Source organism: Pagrus major, chromosome 11 (genome assembly GCF_040436345.1).
Source record: "Pagrus major chromosome 11, Pma_NU_1.0".
NCBI classification, from domain to species: domain Eukaryota; kingdom Metazoa; phylum Chordata; class Actinopteri; order Spariformes; family Sparidae; genus Pagrus; species Pagrus major.
This window is the reverse complement of record NC_133225.1, coordinates 29,537,046-29,545,424: the sequence shown is the minus strand read 5'-3', so window position 1 is coordinate 29,545,424 and position 8,379 is coordinate 29,537,046.

Genomic DNA, 8,379 nt, shown 5'->3' with positions numbered 1-8,379 from the left:
CACATAGAACAGTAACAGCTTTAATCTTCCGCCATCAGCTCGGGATCTACCAATCAAGCCTGCTCGCTAACAAGTGATGGTTCACCTTCAGCTACATTATGGTGGCCAATATTAGCAATGAAGGTCAGTTGACTTAATGAGAATATCATAACAGCCTGTCAGGTACAATCTTGTCTTTGATGAAAATGACCTCTAAATCTAAATGTACACACCCAAAATGTCAATCCAAAACATTCATATTGAACTTTTTTGGATTGATGTTTTGGATGTGTACATTTAGATTTATGTCTGCAAACTCCTTTTTGGCACATCAAGTTTTAGGCTTGCAAACTTACTTTAAATGGTAAAATGGTAAATGGACTGTATTTATATAGTGCTTTTCTAGTCTAAGCAACCACTCACCGTTCTTTACAACACAAGTCAGCATTCATCCATTCTCACACACAGTCTGGTAGAGACCATGCAAGGTGCCACCTGCTCATCAGGAGTGATAACCATTGATACGCCCTCACACACCGATGGATGAGCCACTGGAGCAATTTGGGGTTCAGTGTTTTGCCCAAGGACACTTCGACATGTAGACTACAGGAACCAGGAATCAAACCACCGACCACAGCCTTCAGCAAATTAAAAAAAAGAAAAGAAATTGCTTTTGATGTAAAATAATCACTCCATCCAGGAAAGGATGGGACATTCAACTTCAGTACAATCAGCATAATTGCAGCAGCTACAGCAAATGCAATTGGCTACGTGGTTCAGTCAATCATGTGACAGTAAAAAGCATAGGCAGCATTAAGGCTGGGCTTATGGGGCCTATAAGCTCTGCATGTTTAACTGTTTATGACTTACAGCATTTTTTATACTAAACTGTGATCATAGCTGCATAGGAAACAATATGTTTGAATAGCATGGTCAGAGTCAGCATTCAAGTTACGTGGGAGCCAATGGGAGCTGAGCTCCCATGAGGTAGGGTCTGAGCTCCCATGAAAGCAGTAAAATCACACATCAGTGGGGGTCACTTATACATTACTACATATAATGAATTTCTAATTGTAATTGAGTATTTGTTCAAAATTAATGATATAAATAGGTTAAAAGAAACACATTTTCCAGAGGAACTACACACCATATTCTCTCCTGAATGACAGTGACAAGTGATTTTAGTTATTGCATCATGAGGAGGAAACCTAAATTATATGCAATACATAACAAGCTGTTTCTTTCCTTGTAAAAACTGTCAGTTTGTCACAGCATTGCTGCAAAAGCCTGTCTGTTTATCATGTTTTAAGTGCATCCTGTCTGCTTCTCTGTCTGAAGTGGGTTGTACCTCCTAGCAGCTGTTTGAAGACGGTTTCAACTGACTTCACCATAGAACATGCGTTTACAAATCCAGTAAACAGTAACTAATATTGGTTACTTCTTTGGAGAACAAACAGAAAAAGTCTGCGGACTCTTAAAAAACGCTCAATATTGAGACTTGTTGCGTCAGGAGAAACTTTTACACTTAGAGAAACGCTGTATACAACACATTCTTAACTATTAAGGCATTCTTGGTCATTGAGCAAATGTTACACATGAAGAGATTTCCTTCTTTGTGCAAAAATATTTGCATATAGGCCCACAGCCGGGAAGTGAGATCCAGTCACTTGAGGCACATTTAACGGCAGGTGTGAATTGACGGTCTCTCTCTCTCTCTCTAAGAACAGACTCAGATCATCACTCAGCTCAGATTATTACTCGAACCCTGGTTGGAGTGAAGTGCTGATGGCTGCTCTTTTTGCTCAGCCCCTCATGCAGATATTGGGAGCACCAGCAGGCAGAGTTTCTAGTGGCCAGCTGTCATATCTGGACAATTAGACCACCAAAATGAAGCAACAAAGTATACACACTGTAGGTTAACTATGATAACACAGAACTAAGCTGTTAAGCTTTAAAATACTTTCACTCAAAATGATAACTTTACTTTAGCGTCATAGCTTTCAGCCTATTTTGTGTGCAAGTGCATTTTGTGTCTACATGAACATGCAAAACGCATCTCCCAGTATGTCACCTTGATCCTGGTAATGAATGATGAGTTTTAAGTACTGAAGTCTCCGTTGGCCACAGTTCTAATGTGAGCCTCAGTAGCTTATTAAATTATGCTAATTTTCCCATTGAATTTAGGGTTGCTGTTTCAGGGTTGTAACCCTGAAACTTCAACTGAATCACAAATTTGCAAAATGGGATTTCTCGGAAAAAAATAAATAAATAAAATGTCCAAGTTTACAAAACTAAGAATACTGATACAATGCAAAAGATTTATATTTCATACCTGACATATTCCACTTATATTCCAAGTGCAACATCTTTAATAAGAGGGTCTAGTCATCAGGCATCTGTGCTCCCATAAAATCCAAATGCACCCCAGTATTGACCTACAGCTCTGAGTGTTTCCTGGGTGGAAGGTTTATGATTATCACTCACTAATCCCTGCAGTGCTGAGTTTGTGGAATGATGATGTGAAAACATGCAGGTCAAATTGTACCTCATGCATAATAAATCATTTTAGCTTGGATGCACTATCTTCTAATGAGCAGGCTACCGTTCTATAGTACTACTGTAAAAAACATTGTTGCCTAAATTTGCACATTTGCTCTACAGGTACTGTGCGATGAACTTCAATTATCCTCCTAAGTACACGTTTTCAGCTTTTCTGCACATTACAACCTTCTGACACACACTAAGACACACACAGATACAGAAACACTCACCTTACCACACGTCTTGTGCTACCTCAAATCCATATGTGCACTTACTGGCACGGACTGCTACGGACTGCTACGGACTGACAACTTGCTACAGATGCAAATATTAAATCTACGAATGTCACACAAAGAAACTCATATAGTGACACTCATATGCAGAAGAGATTACCATCCATCTGTGAAGTATTACATGTAGCAGTATATGAGTTAGGATTACCAATATTGTCTTTTTTATATTCCCTAATCTTGACAAAAATCGATTTCTCACAGGAAACATAACACAGGACCACTTTGCTTTAATTTAGAATACACAAATAAATGTTGACCTGGAACATAAAGGTTAATTTATTATCTTAAAGTCCTAAATAATATATAAGATGAATATATACAATTTTGCATATATGATAATGGCAGATATACAGTAATGAAGTCTGTTTTGTCATGAATATAATACATGCACATGATGAGGTCTGTATGGAAATTTTAAGTAGAATAATCCATATGAAATCAACTGCAGCATTATTGTGCCAATAAGTGCCAATATAATAACACCGCAATAGAATCTGAGGGTATGGCAATCTTGTATTGTTAAGTAAATGGAGGCCTCTGTATCAGGACCTCACACAACCATATAACTGCAACTGCAATCTCATCAGAGAACACACCATGAATGTCTAATCTGACTGATCAATCAGTAATCTAAACCGAAATAAGGAGTTAAATAAAATTATATAATTTAAAAAAACATTTCTATAGCACCATTCAAAACCAAAGTTACAAGGTGCTTCACAGAATATAAAACCATACAGTACTAGAAAGACAAATCAAGCAAATAAAATGCAAAAAAATCAGATGCTTCACAAAATACAACACTGGTGCAAAAAACAGTAAACAAGAAATATAAAACACAGAAAATATAAAGGGCAAGATTAAGACTTTGAAAATACATTATGCAAATGCTTGTCTGTACAGGTGTGTTTTTAAAAGCTTTTTAAATTGTGGCACTGCTCTAATATTTAGTGGGAGTTTGTGTTGGGGCGAGAACCATAAAAGCACAATCCCCCTTTGTTTTCAGTCTGGACCGTGGTACTGTTAGCAGGATTTGGTTCTCTGATCTGAGGAGTCTTGGAGCAGAATAAGGGGTGAGTAGTTCTGAAATGTGTAGTGGAACAAGATCATTTAGGGATTTAAAAGTAACCAGTAAACATTTGAATTGAATTCTGTAATGGATTGGTAACCAGTGTAATTCAGCCAGGACTGGTGTGATGTGTTCTCTGTGTCGAGTGTTAGTGAGAAGTCTGGCTAATGTATTTTGTACTAACTGTAGGCGGGCAACTGCTGTGTTGTTTGGACAGGTGAATAATGAGTTATAGTAATCTAAATGGGAGAAAAATATATTTCTATGTTTCTGGATAGCATTGGTTTGACCATGGCGATATTTCTGATTTGTATATAACAAGTTCTAACTGGACTGTTAATGTGTTGATTGAAGTTGAGATGGTGATGGAAAACAACACCCAGGTTTCTATCTGACTGTTTTGTGTTTGTTGTTAGTGGTCCAAGGTGATGGGTGACAGTATTAGAAATATGATTTGGACCAACAACCAGTACTACAGTCTTGTCTGTGTTCAGCTGTAGGAAGTTGGAGGACAAGTAGTCCTTCATGGCAGCAAGGCAGCAGTGCAAAGAGTCCAGGTTATTGTGGTTTTCAGGGTTGAACGAAACATATATCTGAGAATCATCAGCATAGCATGATGAACTAGATCAATATCTAGTTCAGTAGCTGAAAAGTGGTTTCATTTTCCATCCCTGGTTTCATGTATCTGGGGTTATGTTCTCTTGATCAGAGCACCACTGTCATAACTGGAGATGTAACCTGAAACCATTTGACCATCTGCTGCCAGGTAAAATCGACACCTGTGTCCCGTCTCTGTGACAGACAGCGCATGAAGATAAATTAATGAGACGTCCATGTCCATTCCTTTCATCTGCAGTAATTGATGCTTGCTGCAAGGAAGTGAAAGGTTAGGGGAAGCCCACTGCTGCTAAGAATCTACATCAAATATTAATGAAGGGGAGCGTGGGATGATTCAGTCTGTGTATTATTAATGATGACATTGGTAGAGTCAAACTGAGTGAAGGGCATGTCGGTGGACAGAGCGATGTTTAGAAACTTCAAGCTAAATTACTGACATTTTATGCATTCATATATTCCTTTCATTTGGCATAGGGCAGTCCAATTAGGGTTTGCCAATATGGGAATTCCAAAAAAGGAATGGTTTTGCATGTGGTGGCCACAGACAAATGCTCTCTCCTTATCCTTCCTGAGTAATGCTTCTCTACTTTTGTGTTCTGCTAGTGTCCTTGTCACTACTGGTAGTATGAGGTGGTACCTGCAGCCCAATCAGGTTGCACAGGTAGCACAGCTCCTCGAGGAGAGCTGGACAGGGCCAAAGAAGGGCATCAACCCAGCAGCAGGAGTATCTGCTTCTTTGTGTGAGGAGGAACAGGAGGAGCACTGCCAGAGCCCTACAAATTGAACTCCAGCAGGATACCAGTGTGCATGCTTCTGACCAAACTTTCAGAGACAGACTCCATGAGGGTGGCATGAGGACCTAATGTCCTCTAGAGGGTCCTGTGCTCACAGCCCAGCAGCGTGCAGCTCAATTGGCATTCACAAGCAGGTTCACACTGAGCACTTGTGACAGGTGTGAAAGAGTCTTGAGATGCCATGGTGAACGTTTTGCTGCCTGTAACATCATCCAGCCTGATCGGTTTGCCGGTGGGTCAGTGATGGTCTGGGGAGAGTTGCACAGACCTCCATGTCATAACCAGTAGTACCCTGACGCTGTTAGGTACCACAATGAAATCCTCAGAGCAATTGTCAGACCTTACACTGGTGCTGTGAGCCTTGGTACAGGGCAATGCCTGGCCTCATGTGGCCAGAGTGTGTGGCCAGACCTCTCGGCTGTCCAGGATCTCACTGATGCCCTGATCCAGGTCTGAGAGGAGATCCCCCAGAACACCATCCACTGACTCATCAGGAGCGTGCTCAGATGTAATCGGAAGTGCATACAGGAATGTGGGGGCCATACACACTACTGAGTGACGTTATGAGTTGTTGGATCAGCCAGTGATTTCAATTTTTTACTTTGTTTTTCGGTGTGATTTTGATTCCAGCCCTCAGTGGGTCGATGATTTTGTTTTCCACTGACCGCTGTTACATCATTTTGTTCTCAACAAATTATACAATAAACATCAGTAAAGATTGTCAGCTTGAATAATTTGTTCTTTAAAGTCTGATGTGATGAAAGTTTTCCATTTCTGAGCAGTATATATTTAAATAAAGCAGAGAATTAAAGCATGAGTGTGTGATGTTAAATATAAAGTCTGGAGCCTCTCCACAGAGCATGGATTCAAGGGAACAGGTGGCAGTGAGAAAATCTGGGAGATTTCCTGCTGAATCTTTGGGTACATTTTTTTTTTCAGAACTAATACCACAAATTTTAGTCAATATTTGTGTGATTATGTAAACAATGTGTAGCTCAGAAATATCTGGTATCATTTGGGTAACATCAAATGTCATAGATTACAGGAATATAAATAAAGCTTTGTTCTGCTTTAGGGATTTATGATAGCAAATCATGTCTTCCTAACCTCATCTTGTCTTTTAAACTTTAAAAACTTCTGACTTTTATAATGACTCATATTTATGAATCATAAGTCCTGATGCACCCTGATGAGCAACTTCTCACAGTTGCTGACTGTCCTCTCTAAATAGCAAAGGCAAAGGTTGTCTAACATTTGCATAACCCCACAAAACATCACCCACTAATACACTTTGGTTTCTCTGATCTTTTCCAAATTAACATGACATTAACCACCGGGCTGGGAAGTTAGAAAGTTGTTTTTGAAAGTCAATGAAAGGCAAGTCCACATACTTAAACAACAGGAACAACAACAAAAAGTTGGTATTGGACGATTACTGAAAACATCAGATTATGTTTAATGATGATGTTTTTGTGTTTTTATTTATTTATTTGAACCTTTTTTTAAGGTTCATTAGAGGCTGATGTCATGGTTAAAATATCAGACAAACCTCATTTACTTTCATGTGTTGTCTGTGGACATTATCAAAGAAATTATTGTGATTCATCGATATGTTTGTGTTAGTTACAGGATTGTTGTCAGCCTGGCTAACTTAGCTATAGTCTCATTGTAGTAACTAAACTACTGACATACAAAAGTTATTCATCTTCTGGGGTTTTTGCAGTGCAGTCACAAGGACATTTCTACAAAACCAGTCGTATCACATTCACATTTGCCTACATGTTTATGACCTACCAGTCATATCTTGTGGTGGAGAGGATGGAGTTACAGGAGAGAAGGCTACAAAGCCAGTGACCGCAGTTTGAGACTGTGTTTCAACATTGGTAGTTGTGAGACCACTGGATCTTTTTAAGGAGACCTCAGAACAGTTTCCAGCCACAACCAAAATGGGTATTTTAAGCCCAAATTATGTTTTCCTGACCCTAACAAGGTATTTTTTGTGTTGTTACAAAAGAAAAATGTAGAAAATTGAACCTAAAGGGAACATGCAACACGAAGAAATGTAAAGTTTGTCTCTGGTTTGCAGAAAGAAAGTAGGGGTAATGGAGATGCATATGTTGTTAAATGCAAAATAAATTATTTTTAATTGCATCAAATTATACATAGTAAAATAGAGCCATTATCAAATCACCTCCTCTATTATTATGTGATTTAATGAACCAATACAAAAAACAAAACCTTCAGCATGAAGAAAAAAAAAAAAAAAAATGTAATTGACCATGAAAGCTTTGATGTTCAATGGTGTTTAGATTCTGCATCCAATAATCTGAATATAATGATGGTGTGACATTACGTAGGAGGTTTTGTAGTGGACCCAAAAGCGGACCCAGAACAGGGAGTAGATTATATAATTATATAATTTATTAGGCAGGTAGAGGTGGAGAGCTCCGGCTCAGGCAGATGGCTCCGCGGGAGGAGGAGGCGAAAACTCAGTTGTGCAGGTTGTATGCTCAGGGAGTCCAAGAAGTGCAGAGTGGTAGAGGTGCTGGCGGCAGGGTGGTGTTTGGCCGAGGAGCTGATCCTGGAGGGGAAGTGGAGAAAAGAAAAAAAGACAAAGTTAGATTGTAGGCGAAAACTAACCCGAAAACTAGAGACACTAGAAAACACTGGAATCGCAGAGTAGCCCATTTACCAACTAGAGCAGGCGATAATAATTTGGCAGCGTGCAGAGAGGAGACCATGGTATAAGAGGAGGCGCTGATTACTCCAATGCGCTGCAGGTGTGTGTGGCAGCAACAGCTCCACCCAGCAGAAAACCACGCTCAGCCTCTCCAAGCACCTCTGAAACACAAAGCACACACAACCACGAAAAACAGGCCACACCAAAGTCCAAAATATGACAGATGGTAAATAGTTTACAATGTTTATTACGTCCGAGGTTGGAGATGTGAGGCGTCACCTTGAAATTTTGACACATTAAATTCTTGAGACATCTTTGAATACTCGCGCATTTGGATGAATACACAGAAGGGCATAAAAACACAAATATTGGCATCTTCGTGCAACTCCATCTGCTCACTGCTTA